We start from the raw sequence: 18,969 nt of genomic DNA on the forward strand, positions 1-18,969 counted from the left end.
GACCTTAAAAGTGGGTCTTCTGAGTTCTTGACTGGTTGTCCTAATCTGGGACACAATCTTCTCCCTGTCAAGCATGTGAAATGCAGATGGGAGTTTTGGAAACTGGGCCAAGGGAAAATTTCTCTAGATACATCAAAGTTGCACTGCTAATCATTATTTTTGATTGCAGTGGGGCTTTGTTTAGCAAAGCCAGCCTATTGAAGAGTTTGGAACTCTGTGTATCACATAACAGAAAGGAGCAATTTATTTCATTAGGAACCTCTTCAACTTAATATTGGCTTAAAAAATATGAATTGTACAGACCTCCTAGGAATGTGCCATTTTGTTTTTGTCGTCCAGTAGAATTTAAACTTGCTGGTTTGCATGACTATTTTAAGCTCTATATATTGACAGTGTTTCCAATCCATTACATGACAATAAGAGCTAGCAAAAATAACTGCTGAAGTGTTTCACCATTCATAGACAAATGACAGAGCATGCTCCTCACACCCAGACCACTCTCTAACCTGTGTGATTTTTAGGTGGAAGAAGAGGTGGGAGAGGGATGAAACAGGACAGACTGCTTTCTTCTACAGCAAGTTCTGTAAGCAAATCTAGGCTTTTTAATTAGCCCTCATCCCGTTAAAATGCACACTGAATATCTTTCCATAGCTTAATATTATAGAAATGAAAGAATGACCACAAAAGCTGGCAAGCTCAGGGTAATCCTTACAGTGATGCTGCTGCTCCGAAGGCAAATGAAAAGCCAGAGTACAGCATTGCCGGAAGTGAACCCTTATGGCATCCTCAGCTATTACGAATACACTTCTCTCAGAAGCTCATTTCTATGTCAAGAATTGTAATCGAGTCACAGGTGCCCTGGAAAGCCAAATCTCTGGAGTAGCTTTCTCTTATGGCCTTGCTCTTGAGGCTTGGGAGACCTTCCTGGACTCTGGATTAGACTCAGGTAGAAGATGTTTAACAGGGAGTAGCATTTATGTACAAGGAGATTAATCTACCTCTGTTTACCATGGCAAATGAAGTGGAATGTGGTTATTAGTGTAATATAGAAATAGTATGTCAGTGTTTCATGGTTTGTCTGAAGTTATCTTTTTAATATAAATGCATGAACTTGATTTTTCTCCTCATTATGCAGTTTCAGTAACAGAAACATGGAAAGGATGGTTTTTTTTGGTTTTTTTTTTTCCGTTGTCCCAGAGGAAGTCTGAGGAGCAACCAGAAAATTCTTCTGACTGCCAAACTGTTCCTTTGGTGGCTTAGGAATCTTTCCTTTCTCTCCAGTGTAGCTTCCTTTCTTCTAATGATCTCTCCTTCCTTATATTGTCAGAGGTCAGGACAGAGTTTTCGTCAATGACTAGCAACTATTTGGGCATAAAGATTCCTTAGTGGTGTGTTTCATCAGGCCCTGAACAAGACAGGAAATACCCAGTGTAGAGTTAGTTGTGTGAAGATTCAGGTCACTGTGTGTGGGTGCCAGATGCACTTTTGGAGGTTTCCTAAAAGCTCTCTCAGATTCTCACTTTGTTTTGGAGAAATACAATATATGGAACTGGAATGCAAAATACAGTATTTTTACAGTAGTCTTGTCTTCTGCTGGTCAGTTACTTAAACTTGAAATGAGACTAAGGTGTACTATTTGTTGGAGAAAGTTCCAAAAGAGGGAAGATTATTGGGAGGCTGGAGCACCTCTCCTGTCAAAACAGGCTTGAGAGAGTTGTGGTTGTTCAACCAGGAGAAGGGATGGCTCCAGGGAGACCTTAGAGCACTTTCCTTAGCTGGAGAGGGACTTTTTGCAAGGGCATGGGGTGACAGAACAAGGCATAATAATCTCAAAGTGAAAGGGGATTCATTTAGATTAGATACTAAGTAGAAATTCTTTACTGTGAGGGTAATGAGAAACTGGGACAGACGGACAGACGGATGCCCCAACTCTGGCAGTGTTCAAGGCCAGGTTGGATGGAACTTCAAGAAACCAGCACTCATAAAGGCTATCCCTGCCCGTGGCAGGGAGGTTGGAACTAGGTGATGCATCTTTAGCTAGTCTATGATTGTGTGATTTGGGAACACAGAGAGTGCATCTCCTTAGCATATGCATGCATGCATACAAGTGAGTACTCCTGGGGTACGTGCACACACCTACGTGTGTGGTGGTGTGTTTGCACAGGGAGAAAGCCAACGTGTACACAGCTCCGTCTGCGTCTACTTTCCCAGCATGTAGGAAAAAGAGAGAGCAAACTCACAATCGAATAAGCAGGGAGAGCAGAGGGAAAAAAAGATGAGATTGCAGTTGATTGTGAGCCTGGCAGCAGATGTGCTACACAAATCCAGCCCGCTGCATCCAGGCTGTTTCCATGGCGATGGAGCGAGTAATTGTGGAGCTCCGGCGCGCTCCCCCGCGGCCCCCGCCGAGGTGGACGCGGGTGCCGGGGTCCCCATCAGCGCTTCTGCTGGGTGAGCGCCGGGCTCTGGGACAAAACGAGCGAGCGGCGACGGGGGAGCCCCAGAGACGGGGATCTCTGGTCTGCTCATCCCCGCCGTGCGATGGCAGGATGCGAGGGAAGCGGCGCTCCTCCTCGGAAATGCGGTCTCCCGAGATGCTAAATAAGCGGGCAGGAGTTTCCCTGCCGCGGGAGTGGGCTGCCATTGGCTGCCGCCGCCCGCCCGTGCCAATGGGAGCCCGGCGGGCGCCCGGCACATAAGCGGGGCTGGGCCGGGCGCTCGGCGCGGCGCTGCGCGGCCGCGGGGCAGCGCCTCTCCCATGGCCGCGCCGGGAGCGCAGCCTCGCCGCGCAGCATCCGCCGCTGCCCCGCAGCGCGGGGCCGCCCGCCACGGGCAGCACTAAGTCATTCGCTCGCTGCCGTGTGGGAGGTGAATTTGTCATCGGGAACGATGGAGCTACGAGATCTCTGTAAGTAAAGCCGTGTACTTTATCCTGCTATTCCAGCCCGGGCGTGGAGCGATTGATGGTGTCGAGGAATGGCAAAAGCAAATTAGTAGAAGCTGTAAATATCCCGAAGGATTCCTCGGTTTTGTTTCGCGTGTAGCGAGATGTGTTCTTCCAAATGGTCTCAGGCGTCGGACAAACTAGTTAGCTGTTTGCATTGCCTTGGGTGATGTTTTAGCCTAATTAAGGTTAGTCTGTGGAAGGATGCTGTGTCCTTCGGGGTATTTCGGATCACCCCTGTGTTTGAAAAGAAAAGCGAACCACATGGAGCAGAATATTGCAGGCACAAAAGTCTGAGGTGTCCGCATGAAGTCACCAGTATTTCTGGTGTCGGTATAATAATAACAGGTATGTTATTACAGTGGTTTGTCAAATGTCACTTCAGACCCTGAGCCAAAAGAACACGAGTTGCTCATTGTACAGCACAAAAGAAGTCATTGCTTTTCCTATCCCTCCTGTACCTTTTCTGCTTTTTCCAATTGGTTTCTTCTTAGAAGGCTTTTTAAACTATGTTTGATTCAGAAGCTTTCCTCTTTGTTTATGAAACCTGTGAGTACATGAAAAGTGTGAAGTTTCCTTTTTCACCATTGTGGGGCATATGTTAGAAGTTGATTTCTTTGCCTGTTGGGACTCTGCTTTTGATTCTGTAAAGCAGAAACAGTATATTTAGAAAGGGGAGGGAAGTGTGTGTGCAAATCTGTCCCTCTGCAACCGTCTGGGGTTACTTCAGTTACACCAGCCACAGATTCAGCTCAGCATTGTTCATGTTTTATCATGACAGGGAGCTTTGCTGCATGGAGCTCATGGTTGTCTCTGCTTAACCCTCTCGGAGACTGTAGTCATCTTATCTGGTTTGTGAAAATCCATAGGAGAAATGGCAGACATAGAAAAAAAAATATTTAGAAAAAAAAGTTTTTGTTTTTTCACCCTGTGCCTGAGCTTGTCAAGTGTATCAGGTATTTTATAGTAACAAAACTAGGTGCAAACATTGTATGACTCTGGCTGCATTTTAAGGAGTCATTTTTGGTGTCTTGTGTTCATCTTAGAACTTAACACATAGCTTCATTTTTCAGCATTAGGAACTGCTGAGAAGTCACATTGCTGCCTAGAAATCTCAGACTGAGGGTGTAAATTTTTTTAGATTTGGTTTAACTGGTCAGCTTTGCTTTTGCTGTGGAAGTTGTGGCAGGAAGGTGTGTACATGGAGCTTATCCCTCCAGTTAAAGGAATCAGCATTGCCTCAGGGGTGACGCCGAAAAAAAAAAATTGTCAGTGTTTTGAAGAACTGCTGGATCAATATAATTTTTTTTAAAATACCAAACATAGGATTCAGTGCATCAATACAGGGAGAGTGTCTATTGGTGTGTGTAATACTACTCCTCTGTGTGGTTTTGAGTGTTTAACCCGATGTATAACAAATGCGGTAGGGACCCCTTATTAAGCTTGACTTATTGCTTTTTCTGAAGACACAGATATAAGTCATTCTTCCCTGTGTTTCCCAGGGGTGTTTGGGTCACCTTTTATTGAAATGATGGCCCCAGGCATCCTATGACACTGGGCTTAGAAAAAAAAAGCATTTTTCTAAGACATGCAAAAAAGAGATAACTGTTAGCTCTTATTGCCGTATTTATTTTTTGTTCACCAGTGATGAAAGTGACAAGAATGAATATATTTTTTTTTTCAATGAGGAAGGTATTTTGCTGCTATATCACCTTCCCCAGGGTCTTGTATCATTCATTTGTATTTACTTAGCACTGGTGTAGCTGAAAATCCCATTGAGTACAGAAGTCTAGGCAGAGTGCAAAGATGCACTCCCCATCTTGAAGGTGGATGCTTTGATCTACGCTAAAATATTCCATAAAAATCATTGAGAAAGCTTAGACCCTTGCACACCTGGGCACAGGTTGTTCCTGGCTCCGGGCTGGTCATTTTGAACACCTTTGGGCATCAAAATGAAGCTTAATTGCATCTTTGAGCATTTTTAATTCCATACCTACTACCTTTTCCTTTATTTTATGATTGCTGTTGTGAAAGCATAGGAAAACTTTGCCTTTTAAGGTGACTACAACTCTTAATATGATATTTTAATTCTTGCTAGCACTCTAGGGATATAGTTCAAACAACATAAACCTCTCAAGTTTGGTCACCAGTGTTAGGCAAAAACTGTATGTGATGGAATTCCTCTCTCTCTCCCATATCCTTGTTTGAAGGTATTTTTTGCTTGTCTATCCCTGTGCATTAGCAGATAGAAGAAGGGGGCTGGGAAGGGAGGGAGAGAGACAGCCTATAACAGCTAAGCACTGGATCAGTGTGTCTGAGGGCTTCAAACCCCAGTGGTGCCTGAGGTGGAAAAACTCAGGTTGCAGTCAAAGCCATTCTTGCTTAGATTTTTGACCTGATGGTGCAGAGAACTGTTGCTGGTCGTTAGTACTTGAGGATGATTTATGTGGGAGAGGCATTTCAGATTCCCGGCTATAAGAGTTCCAGCAACAGAGGAGTGAGTAGGCTTCAGTGAGAGCTGTGGCATGCTGGCAGCAGTTGGGAGGATGCAGAAGCTGAAAAAAATGCTATCTTGGGGTAGCTTTAATTGGTTGCATTGGAAAACACTTGGTTTGATGGGCTCATATGTCTTATAAAATGCTTGGTGCCAGACCAAATTGGCATAGCTCCATTGACTTACACGAGATGCCACCAGGCATTGATCTGATCTTCAGTCTTTATGCTTATAATTTTCTTGGAAGAGTGAGATTTTCACAAAAGGCAGCAGGTTATTTTTTTTCTTTCTATTTGCCTCAGTGATGGTAAATTGAAAATTGAAATGGAATAGGCATTCCAGAGGTTTTGTTTTGTTTCTATGGGCTTTTACCTTAATGGGTTATCTTTTATCTGCTTGCAGAGCCTCATACCCATATGTCAGTCTATACTAGAAGCATAGAGCAGAAATTCTGAATTGAGCTTTATATGTGTTGAGAGATACTAAATTTGAATATTTAATTATTTCCCTGGATTTTAACACTCCTTCAGTTACAAAAACCCTGGTAGACATTCCTGTTCTAGATAAAGAGATGCTAGAGCCACCAGTTTTCAGTTTTGCCTCTGTTGTATATGGTTTTCACCCCATTATTCAAATGAGTTGGCATAAATTTTTACACACAGGTGTAAAAAATGTGGCTTGATATGTTCACCTCCAAATGAGCTGAAGACAGTTGTAACTCCAAGTAAGACTAGCCACACGAATATAAACAGTTCCTTAATTTTTGTGTCTGAAAAAGAACCTCACTTTTTAAGGAAATGTTTCTCCATGCTAAGCCTTGGTTTACATGGATCATGCCATGGAAAACTCTCACTCCCTGTTCAGTGCATGCACACTCCAATGTGCCATCTCCAATGGCACATGCACACCACAAAGCAACACCAAGCACAGAATAAAAATGGAACAGCAGTAAAACATAGACTTGTGAATTGTGAAAAGCCCACTGATTTGCTTGACACCCGTTTTGTTCAGCATTGTGCAGTGCTAATCTGAAAATTCCTGTGCGTCACGAAAACTTTTCAGAACAATAAGAACTGTCAATTCCAGCAGATTTTACAGACCTGTCATTATCCTTCTTGTCTTGAAGCACTAAGTGGCATATAGAGGGATTTTTGGCAGGAGTTCAGGATTACTCTTGTAAAGAGGAATCGTGTGCCACTACCTCAAGGATATTATCATTTGAAGCTAGATTTCAGCCCAGCACAGGCTCCTGGATGCATATCTTTCCCCATCCTAGTGTGCTGCTCTTATGGATCTCACTTATTTTATCTCTTCAAAAACCTACAGCTACAAACCACTGCTTTTCACTGTTCTCCAATGCAAAAATGTAAAAGGAAAAAACTGTATATTGTCTCTACATTTTGACTTGATATCTTCCCGAAAACTTTAATGAAATCATACCCCCCCTTCCACCTGCTGCTTCTTCAAAAAAGAAAAGTGAGGATGGCAGGACTGATGGCCACAAGCAGAAGTTTTTATTAACTTCCTTTCTCTTGAGATCGTATTGTTGGTACTTCCTTCTCTTGGAGCATCTGTTAAGAAGATGCTCATACATCCCATATTCCCCATCATTAGGAACTACAGTCCCCCTTACACACATGCCTCTGTGAGGAGAAGCATTATGAAGGGAAGAAGCATTGACTTTGTGTCAGAGAAATTAAATTTTTAGTTCTTTTTCAGAGGCTTTGTAACTTGAAAGTGTTTTGTTTTCCATACTTACACTTCTCAGTGTAGCGTCATCTGCATACATACCTCACCCAAATTAAAGTTTCAGTACAGTAAGGGTCATGACATTCACTTTGAATATTAAAATATTAATTCAGTTATGCATCCTTGGTTTTGGTAACTTGCAGAATCCATACATGTTGCAATAAACTGCCAGCATTTTCAAAAGTCTGCAGAGCACAGATCTGTTTTTTGTGGATTTCACAGAATTCTACACGTTTTGCTACCTAGGAATTAAGTGGTTTCAAAAAAGCATGTCTCAGAAGACATGCATGACCTTCATTTAAACTAGAACTTTGATTAGCTCTATCTTGGGTGTTTTAAACTCCTCTGTAATGCACAAAAGCAATCTTGTAATGGGGTGAAAAATGAGATCTTCTTACTAATGCTAGCCCACTGTCAAATTAATACATCAAATAATATGCTTTTATCAGAGTTTTTGATGTGGCAAAGAAAGTGCTTGTTCCATAGCTACAAACCCAACTCTCTTAGTCTTCCCTTCTCTTTGAACTTCAGTTTTCTTAAGACTTGGAACATCGTGATACAGAGAGCAACATTCAAACTCGGTATTTCAAGACTCACATCCAGAGGCATATTAGAAGCCACACAAAGGTATTTTCTGTAAGTGTGGTTTTCAAATATAGGTAACCTTCTGGCTTGACCTCTGGATCCACTCCCAGTCTGCATTTCAAGAAAAAGAATCTACCCACATACAGTTATCTCTAGTAAGATCAAAGCTGTTACTGTACTCCAGCACCTGTGAGAAAGAATTGGATATATTAAAAAAAAGTGGGGGAAATTGTGAAAAGATTGGAATGAGTTCACATTTCTGAAAGACATGAACCCACAGATCTTGGAAGCAAAGGGAAGACTTTCAGGATAGCTGCAGAATGTTTCTTTATTTGTTAGCTTCATCAAGTTAGTTAAACAGATTTGAAAACATAAACAAAAATAGATTTTCTAGATTCCTAAAAAAAAAACATAAACAAAAAATAGATTTTCTAGATCACTACAAATATAGCTTTGCAAGTGCTTTGCCATGAAAGTTAATAAGGTTCTAACTTCAGACTGAGGTTTCTGTCTGGTGCCTAAGAGAAGCCACTGCAAAGGATGGTGTTATTTCATTGTAACTTTGCAGCTCCTCTTCCAGGTGTGGTGTCTTTCCCAGTTTCCATCTTTTTTCTGGCAAAGTTATCATAGATTTATCCCAGCTCCAGTAGACACTTCCTGCAAGACTGGTGAGAAGGTATCTGCAGATCGAGAAATGCAGCTGTGCTTGTCTGCTTGTATTTCCTGCTGTCCTGCATGAAAGCACCAGAAAGCCTTTGCAGAGCTTGTCCTTCCTCCATGTGGATGGATAATCAGCACAGCAGAGTCAAGGTGTGCCTTTTGCTGTGTTGCTCCCTTGCCTCAGCACACCCAGCCTTAGCAGAGCCGTTGGTCTTCAGCCAGCCGGGATGTGCCAGAATGTGCTGGAGCTTAGGCTTTGAATGCCCTACAAGGGAAGCGTGTCCCAGTTTTTGGCAGCACCACAAGGTTATCACCTCCTCATCAGATAATTCAGCATGGTGCTGAGGAACATTGTGTATGGAAGGTCCTTGTCCTGCAAGGAAACTACCTCTCAGTTCCTGTGTTTAACACAGGGGGTTAAAACATATCTATGGCCCTAGCCACAGGGAAGGGTAGGGCAGTGGATCAACCAGCCTTCTCTCCTGATCCCCACAGTGCCCTCACAAGGGACCCTCTGCTCTCTCCCTCTCCAAACTCACCTTTGGAGGCTGGAATTAAGCCACTTGGCCAACAGAAGCTCCTCTCAGATTTCAGAAAGGGGAGCCTTCCTGTTATGAGACTTGTCTGTTCAAACTCTCAGGGTCATGCTTAGGAATAGCTACAGCTGCAAAGAGACACAGAATGTCTGTGAAACCTCTCAGTTTTATATGACCAGTTGCTTTGGTGCATGTAGTAGTAAATAAACAAAGGCTTGAGTTAGGAACACCTCTGATGTTTGGTAACTGCACTGAGGGGCTGGGTTATACATTTATATGTTAATAGCTGGTCTTGAACTTTTCTGCCTTTAAATGCTGCTATAACCCAGTTAAATATTTAAAAGAAGAGTGGAAAGTCTTTTTACAGCAGTTTCACAAGTAAATTCCTCTGTTCTCACTTCCCAGCTTATCTTTTAAAATCCCCTATTAAAATTACCACCCTATCTCAAACAGCAAAACAGTGTTTTGCCATTATGTTTAGAATGTCATAAGTTCCATTTTCAATGGCAAGTGAAATTATGGTCATTTTCATTGTACTGAAAAGGTAAAAATGAGTCTTAAAATAAGTTCTGGTTTTTCATGCATGAAATTATGTATCAGTTCACCTCTGCATGCAGGATTTCCATCATTCTACAGTCATGGGCATCTACTCCAGAATGAACTTTGCACCCATCCCAATAACAATTTTTGTTGCTAAAGGTTCTAGCCCAGTGAATTTCAAGGCTTTGAATTTTTAATACACAAATTTAAGGTATAAGCAAGAAACTTTGACTAAGAATGTCCCTGGTGGAGTTAATATCAAGTGTTTCAGGCATAGAGTTCTGACCATTAAAGTTTATCACTGACCTGGTAAGATAAACAATTGCTGGATTGTGTCCCCTTTTTTGTTTTTTAAAGGATTTTCTGTCAGGTTTCAACAAAGGATAAAAGAGGCACATTTCTAATTTTGTTAACTGTTATTGAGTACTAGTAATTGAATGAAATTTGATGTTTCTTCAGTCAGAGAGATGAATGACAGATTCGTGATGTGAAAAGTATAGGAAAGTCCCCCAGCTAATTCTGTGACTTTCAACTTAAACACCAGAGCTCACTTGCTGATTGTTCTAGATGTTTTCCTGAACTATGATTTAAAGGTTTTATTGCACCAAAATCCCAGAGGTTATTGCAGTTTGCAACAGATAATCACAGAGCGTGGTTCTTGTGATTGTGGAGAAATGTGCACATCTCATCATGATCTCCTGCACAGGCAGACACCTGGGCTTGAATCCAGATCTGTTCAGATCATGCCCTCAATCTGGTGTTCTCATCAATGCCTCTGCATCTTTGCTGCTGGCAAACCATTTAACCTAGCAGAGGTATTGTGCGTCCCTGATGCCACAGCCCATTTGGAGCATCTGTGTGTCACCAGTGCCACAGACCACCCGTAAAAAGTGAACGTGGCAGGTTAGGTCACTTTTGGGACAGAGCACAGTGGTCCTGTGTCACACTGTGACACAAAATAACTCCCAGAAGCAGGCTATATGCAAAAGGAAAGAAAAATAACCAAAAAAAGCAAACTTTATTTTCTGACTTCACTATATATAGAATAGCAAAAGTGACAGTGGATTGGAGGGTGAAATTGCCACCTCTCCAACCACACTGGTCAAAACCAACAGTCCATCAATTCTCTCCACCCACAAAGAAGAATGCAAAACAATCATTATTTATGTGAACAGTGTGTGAGGACACTCTGTTGAAATATGTAAATATCAGAAGGCATAGGAAAAAAAATACAGGGCAACAGTCCTGCTTCACAATTCCTGTCACCTCAGCATTATTCATCATTTACATGATGATGGTCAGGGTACAAACTCCAGGAGCTGCTTTAAAAGACCACCACTCCAGAAAGCAAAACCTTGGCCATGTTGAAACAAGGGCTAGAACTCGCATAATTTTTAGGCTGGTCCGCAGAATTAAGGGGTTGAATTCCTCCTGGGCTGAAGTGGTCAAACTGACCATGAAGTCAGTCAAAAGGCATCTCCCCCTAAAGAAAATTAAAGATCTTGGAGAGCTCTCTGGGAGTCAGTCGCAAAACAAGTAACAATTTTGATTACTGATACACAAAAAAGAGTGTTCCACCAGCTTGTTACTTGCTTTGCTCTTGGAATGCAAGGGAGAAAGGAACAGAAAGTGCATACTTGTAGCCAAGTTGGCTGCTACAGTCCAGCAGCACAGTCAATCAAATTGTTTCATCCTTCCAAGTCATTCTGTAATGTCACTGATTTATCTTGCTGCCATGCAATTGTCCCCTGTTGGTAATTCCAGTTTTGTCAAGAGATGACAGAGATTTTGCAGAAAACCTGCAAGCTACTCTTATCAAACAGTAGGCAAACAGTAGGAGAGCAAAGTAAGGTTTCCTCTTTTTCGTTGATGCCTATAAATAGTCCATGCTAACCTTAAGAGCCCTGAAGATATAGGGAACCTTTTTTTAGAAAAAAATCAAATCCATTATTTTTAAAACCATATTGACTCAGCAGAAGTAGATGTGTGTGTTTTAGATCATGATAGGTTGACAATCAAGCCCTGCTGTGAATGCATAGCTCTTCAATTCTGGCTGTAATGTTTTACATTTATTTTAACTCTGCAGTATATTGGCACAAGTCTTGATGTTACAGGCAGGAAGGATACTGCTTAGTTACTCTATATATATTTTAAAATAAAGGTTTTATTTGCAGTTTTTACAATTCAATTCTCTGTTTCTTTAATTTTTTCCCTGTGTACATGAGAAAGAGAGGACATAATTAACCAAAGCACATTTAATTTATGTCTAAGAATGGGTTGCTTAATAACAAATTTTTGATCTCTCTGTTGTGCTGAGCAGAATTAGTCACAGAAGCCATTATATGGATTTCAGTGGTATTACTCCAATATGCAAGTGCTACCCAAGCATGATTTGAGCTACTTTGAAAAGTGTAAGAGGTTTCTTAGGAAAGCCGAGTCCCTTAGTCTTGCAGACAGGAGGGTTTTTTCAATATGATATTAGTATGCATGCAACCAATTAGAAATTAATGGGAAATCCAGATTTATGTAGTAGGAGGAGATAAGTAGGATGCTTACCATTACTCATGCAAAAAGAAGAATAGTTGTCTCTGTGTGTATAGATGTTATAAATAATCTGGGAAGGCATCACCTTTTAGTTTGCTCTGTACTCCTGCAAGAGTTTTTACTAATACAACTCATAGGATCTTCACTGGAAATGTAAATTTCTGCAGAAGATTAAGATCTCTATATTTGCAGGTTAATTTTGATTTTTCATGTGATTCTAGGTAGACTTAATAGGCAAAAAAAAAGTAGTTTAATACATGCGCCATACTGACAAACGTTTAAGTGAAACAAGGCTGTAAAACAAGATAAAGCTCAATTCTGAAAATACCAAAGAGAAGTATGAGTTTGAAAAGAAAGAAAAAGAGCAGATTTCCACTATTTTATGTGTGTTTTTGGGGCTGGTAGAAAGGAATATTAAACTATGTGTGTTTGACAGCAGGATTTTGATCACCTGAGATTGTCTGCTCTGCTCTTAATCCTGTGGTACTTCAGGATCTTTAACCACCAATTTCTAAAGATGATAAGCCAACCCCCTGCAGTTGGTTGTGTTCCTCTCATCAAAAGCCACACTGGAGTCACTGGTCTTTCAATAGAAACTGGCTTAACCAGCAAGTGGTTAGATTCTGTTGAATTTTCTTTTAAAAGAGTTAGGCTGATCTATTAGTTGGTTTCAGTGTAAGGCTCAGATGTCATTCTTTTATTTGGGCTTTTTGAGGGTGGCCTTACTTCTGTGATGATGAAAATCATTCCTGCTTAGAAACCTCACCTCTGTCAAAGCTTCAGTTAGCATCACGAAAAAGAGCTTTCCTGTACAGGCTGTTCACTTTCTGATCTGGCAGTCCACTGCCTCCCCCAGGGCTTTGCTTTAATATAGCTTGTCTTGCCATGGGATAAATAGGAGAGGACATCTCATGGTAACCACCAAAATTTCATGCAAATATCAGCGTGATCTGGCTATAACACCTCCATGCAGATACCCTACTGTAAATGTTCTAGGTTGCTATTAGGAGAACAAGAAGGGGAGCCAATTCTCAGGCATGTTTCCCTGCAGCCTCTTCTTCATCCAGAAGCTGCTAATGAACTTTCAGAATTAGATGGCTTCTCTTTTAAAATACTAAATTATAGCACCTTACATTCCTTTCTAGTTTATTTTAGAAAGTCAGTCCTAACATAAAGGACTTGAGAAGCAAAAGTAACAGTATGATGCTATAAAGTGGTCCTGTTTTCAGTAGTGCAAGTGTCAGGAGTCAGTCTGAAGATGTTTGTAGAGGCCATCTATTAGCTTTCCATTGACATCAGGAGACACTCAGTTTTGCTTCAACTTGAAGCTGGAGAGGCATAATAAATTCTCTGTTGGTCAAATTGATCATTTAGAAGCTACACTCCAAGCAGGAGCAAGCAGCAGACATACCTGACACTAGTGGGCAAGTTTCCTATTCCATACAGGCTAATTTGATACATCTCTTCTGGAAATCTTCAGTATACATACTTAAAACTAGAAAAGCTAGTAAAAGGACTTGTCTCTAAAGCTCTGGAAAAGTGAAGTAAGGTTGCTCTGAATTTTACCAGAGCAGAATAACAGCCAGAAACTATTCAGCAAAATCCTGACTACATCAACCTGACACAGTCTGCTTCAGTCCTTCCATACACCACAGATGTGATGTACCTCTTTGAACCACGCAAGGGAACTCGACTCTTGGTCCTTGGCTTTCTGCCTCTGCCACCCTTGAGCAGTAGCACTGTCCTTACTTAATGAGATATTGCAGGTGTAAAGGGTACTGAAGATTCAATGCTATGGTTCAGAGCAGGCAAAAATAGGCTTGAGCCCTTAGGCTTAAGATTTCCCTGCAAATGAGCCAAAATAAAGTTTATAGATGTAAACTCATTTTATTAGCCAAGGACACTTTTGTAGTTAAAATACTGTGATTCTAGTTTCTTACAGGAGATAAGAAATTTCCTTTAACACAAGTGGTTTTGTAGAGAAGCAGGAGTAGCCAACACTATGTGCTAAACCTGAAACACTATCTGATAACCCCAAAATTGTTTCTGGTGTTCTGTCAACTGCATCCAAATGAGGGCTGTCTTTCTTCAAAACTCAATTTTACCACTGTTAGAGCCAAATTTGGGTCTGAAAGAGCTAAAATTTGGGCAAGCATACTATATAACAAGAATAAATGATAGGCTATAGCTCGGCACTGTAAGGTTTAAACTAGACAAGGTTTAAATGATGCCAGTTGTTTGTTGAGATGTGTCGGATCAAATAAAAGTTCCAGGTCATGGGCTGCTTGGCTGTTACATGGTTGGAGTGTCCCCAGTGTCTCCTCCTGCTGTGCACATCTCCTTTCTTGGAGCAAGATGCAGCCTGCTGTGTGATGGGAAGAAGAGCAAGTTGGCTTATTGGTGAGGAAGGAATGAGGGAACCCTCAATGAAAGGAGAGAGAGGGAAGAAGAGAGAACAGGCCATGTAGTTTTGGACACCTTCAATTAGGTATCTATTACAGGGGTGTTTTCCACCTTGTTTCTACAAGTGCTGGTATTGGAAAAAGTATTTGAGTAACTTCTGCATCATTTACATTTTCCAGTGCTTATATTTACATGGGGATGCTTTAGTTCATCAAAATAGATAAAAGACAGTGTGGCATCTTCACCATGCTGACCAAAACCCAATCATCTTAAAGGAAGGAAAGATCAGAAATATAAATAGCTACCAAAAACATGTCCTTTATCTTAAAAAATGCTGAGTCCTAGGATGTTTCTGCTGTTAATGCTTTGTCTTTCCACCCTTTTTTTCTTTTTCTAGCTTTGTAGTGGCAGCCCATACAATTATGAGCTACTGCACAATTTTACACCTAAGGTACACAGTCACATTTAGAATCTGACAGTGTTCTCCTTCTGGAATAGGAACACTGCTTGCAGCCCACAGCTGAAACAATTAGCTTCATTAAAAAAAATGTTCTTTGGCTTACAGATACATTTTTAGAATTAGTTAAAATGAAGCAAAAAAAAAAATTCAAGTAGACAGGTGAACAAACCTCAGTACTTCAGGCTTCTCTTAGGGTTTTCAGTGTCTTAGGGTTTGAGAATATAAATTATTTAAATTAAAATCTATTGAGAATATATAATAGAAGAAAGGGCTCTGACAACAACAGATGGAGCAGAATAGAAATTGTTATGTTACAATATGTACCTGCTTGCACTAAAAACAGCAGCTGTAAGGAAGAATTTGAAGTAAACTCTACGGACATGTATTTTTATAGCTCTTATTAATGGATTGTTCTGTTTCTCTCCCAGTTTCTCTTGACCCTTTTCTGAGGGTTAAAGTAATCCCTTGTGCAGCTCAGCTGAGGATAATGAAGTTGTCCCAGGGTACAAATGTAGCCTTTGGGTTTGACCTACAGAAGGCTGAGCCTCTATTCCTCACTATGTTTTCAGGCAATTTTATTTATGTTGGATTAATTAAAAACACCCTCTCCATTCTCCAGGCTTATATGCTGCCTTATACCTCTTACATTCTGCACTCCTTGCAGAATAAAGGAGGCTCCAGTGTCTGGCCTCTCTCAGCCCATCCATGCCAATGCAGAGACAGTAAAAACTCTGCTAGTGAGGGGATCTTAAAGACCCTGATCAAGTTTGTGAGCACAAAGGCTTGTGTTCTGATAGAACTGTCATGGATGTGGTTTGTGATGTGAGGAATGGTTTTAATTCCTTTTTGGAGTCATAGGCATGGCTCACATTTGGCCAGTAAGGCAGAGCCTTTTTTGCTGTAGGTGAATGTGAGGCATTAAACCATATGGCCATATGGAATTTGATACAGGGCAGGCAGACTGAAACAAATGCCTGTTCTAATTCCTATGTATTATTCCTATGTATTATATTTTTAAAAGGTCTCAAACGAGGTTATTTAATATTTCAAATATATTAGTGTCTACAAATAGTACCAGTTTGGTGTCCAAAACCAGGCTTTTTAATCCAGTATGAGAGACAGACTGAGATCTGGTCCAAAGTCACCCCATTATTCTGAGAATTTTGACTGCAGTAAATTTCTCTCTCTTTCTCTCTCTTTCTCTCTCTTTCTCTCTCTTTCTCTCTCTTTCTCTCTCTTTCTCTCTCTTTCTCTCTCTTTCTCTCTCTTTCTCTCTCTTTCTCCCTCTTTCTCCCTCTTTCTCCCTCTTTCTCCCTCTTTCTCCCTCTTTCTCCCTCTTTCTCCCTCTTTCTCCCTCTTTCTCCCTCTTTCTCCCTCTTTCTCCCTCTTTCTCCCTCTTTCTCCCTCTTTCTCCCTCTTTCTCCCTCTTTCTCCCTCTTTCTCCCTCTTTCTTTCTCCCTCTTTCTCCCTCTTTCTCCCTCTTTCTCCCTCTTTCTCCCTCTTTCTCCCTCTTTCTCCCTCTTTCTCCCTCTTTCTCCCTCTTTCTCCCTCTTTCTCCCTCTGTCTCTTCCCACATCCTTCTTTCTAACATGTTATTGTGCAGTTAACACACAGTGGCCAAATGGAGGCTCGTACTTTGCTTTGAGGCATCAAAACAGACTTGAGGGAGAAAAAGAAGTTGCCATCATGATATCACAGCAAGAAAGCATCTGGTTTCTATGCCACATTGCCCCAGAAGCTAAGTGGAGCCAGCGAAACCCACTTCTCCCATCTTTTTTTTTTTTCTTCTTCTTTAGACCTCTAAATTGTTTGTAAATTGCTGTTTAAGCTTGATTTACAATAGCCCCTGCATAGTAATTGATATCTTCACAAATCAGAAGCCTTGCACATCTCTCTTAACATAAGCATTTCATTTCGATGTTCCATAGAGCAGAGACAGAAAGGGTTTTTTTGTCATGGGTAACAGTGGATGGCTTCTGACAACTTGGAAATCTCTAGAGGTATAGGGAGCACCACTGCACTGAAATTTGAGAAATGTTAAGTTTTCCTTATGGTCAAAACCAACCTGTGAACACCAAAAGGGAATTCACACACAGTGTTTAACAGATGCCACTGATGTTTCTGATGGCCAGGATGTGTTGTGCACTACATGTGAATGATTACTTGGCTAAGATCTGTCAAGATGGTATTTTCAGACAAAAGAAAGAGTGGTGGGCTAAGACTTCTTTCAGGGTCTGTAGTTGTGTTGGATTTGTTTTGCACTGATTCTAGAGAATGCTGATTAGTATAAATCATCTTGCATTGCAGCACTTGACCAAGGCCTGTAATCATGTCACTACTTCATCTGTGCTTGATTGAGAAGTCCCCAGATTAAGCAGAATACTTATGGTGAGAAGTCCCCTCTTTGCCAGCTGGGAGTTTGAAACCAGCTGCATTCTGAAATCTGAAAGAGACAAAGAATCCATGAACTGCTTTGTAGAATGGTCTCTTCCTCATTACCCTAATCACACAAGTATGCCAAGGGCTGAAATCAGATTTTTTCCTTTTTTTTTCTTACAAATCAAATTTATGAGGGAAAGACTAATGAACACTGAACTGAAAAGGATCACTTGGGTCATCCTGGTCCCATTCCTGGAATTCAGTAATAGGCACTGGAGCAGTGGACCCATTAAACTCCTGTTCCATCTGTCTTGCTGCATGCTTCAGGACACAACATTTCCCAATGCCCTTTAAGCCATGGATCCCCTTGGAGAACTAAGTGCCTGTATTATTGCCATAGTATAAATCAAAGCAATTGCTTATCTCAGGTTTTCATTTCTTAAATGAAATAGTATCTGAAAATTACATTTCTTTGATTAAGTTCTTAGGTAATTCAGGGGAAAGCAGAAGTACCCAAAATTTTCACTTGTCCTCCTGGATCTTGTAGCCCAAAGTGGCAGTGGTTTAATCCTTGAGTGGCAGCAACATATGCACAAGAGATACTTATACTACCTGTAGCATTAGTTTTATTTTCTTAGATGTGGTAGTTGCCAGTCTTCAGTGCTGGGGAGTATGAACAAGAGGATAATGAACACATGGAAGGATTAAATTATGTGTCCAAAGTCATACAAAGGTACTTGTAGCAGTTCAGCTATTGGATACACGCAATCTAAATGTTAGTACAGTGCATAAATTAAAGGGATGAGCTTTTTTTTTTTTTTTTTTTTGTATTTAAAGTGAGAAATGAAGCTTCAGACTCTGGTGCTTGTCAAGGTTTTAACTAACATTTAGTCAAGTAGTCCACATTGCTAATATTGTGCTATCTGTAGTTAATGAGAATTTCTGGATATTCATGGACATTGTGAGCTCCAGTCTGGTACTTAGATTCAGCCACTGTTTTCCCATTACCCTTTCTTTGAGACTGCTCTTCTTTTGATGGAGTGTTCTTATTGCTGTCTGACCTGTCAAAGCTTAACAAAAGCAAAGACTTGGGATAGGGCACTGTTTGCTTTCTGGCAGGATAGAACAAACATTTATCTAATCAACATGGAGCAATAGCACAGTGGTTGCTAGATTACGTCTGGCAAAGCACAATAGAAGCATTGATATTACAAACATAAAACTTGGATAATAATGAAGTGCAATGAAAAGTACCATGTTCTGGCTATGGATAAATCTGAGTGCAGGAGAACTCTGAGCCCTGGAGGTTCCATACTGTGCTTCAGATGCTTATGTTAAGGAACAGAATTATGCAGTTGTGGATATAGTGCACATATGACAAGAGCATTTGTCAACAGGAAATTGAATTTGTGAGGTCCTGAGCATTATCAGCTCTCAAAAATTTTAATGCCAATTACTAGTGGAGGAGACCAGACTAAAAAACTCTCTCACACACACACCCGGCCAAAAGGAAAAAAAAAAAAAAAAAAAAAAAAAATCTATGAGATTTTTGTTTTGGAGAAAAATCTGTTTTAAAAATGGTACTTTTCGTAATTGGGTATCTGTGCCTTGTATGTAACATCCTTGCTTTGTACATCAGATAAAAGTAACATCTGTGGCTCCATTTGTCTAACAA

At 40.8% G+C, this 18,969-nt stretch overlaps 1 protein-coding gene across 6 annotated transcripts in view; it reads left to right on the plus strand.

The window, feature by feature from the left end:
- ELMO1 (engulfment and cell motility 1) overlaps positions 1–18,969 on the plus strand; it is a 299,246-nt gene that overhangs the window by 215,201 nt on the left and 65,076 nt on the right. Inside the window, exon 1 of one of the 6 annotated variants that reach the window (XM_021553307.2) lies at positions 2,742–2,908. The exons of the other annotated variants lie outside the window; for them this stretch is intronic. The gene's annotated coding sequence lies outside the window, so the exon portion shown is untranslated. Of the gene's footprint in view, positions 1–2,741; positions 2,909–18,969 lie in introns of those variants that run through there. 6 annotated transcript variants of the gene reach the window in all.

Source organism: Lonchura striata, chromosome 1, assembly GCF_046129695.1.
Source record: "Lonchura striata isolate bLonStr1 chromosome 1, bLonStr1.mat, whole genome shotgun sequence".
NCBI classification, from domain to species: domain Eukaryota; kingdom Metazoa; phylum Chordata; class Aves; order Passeriformes; family Estrildidae; genus Lonchura; species Lonchura striata.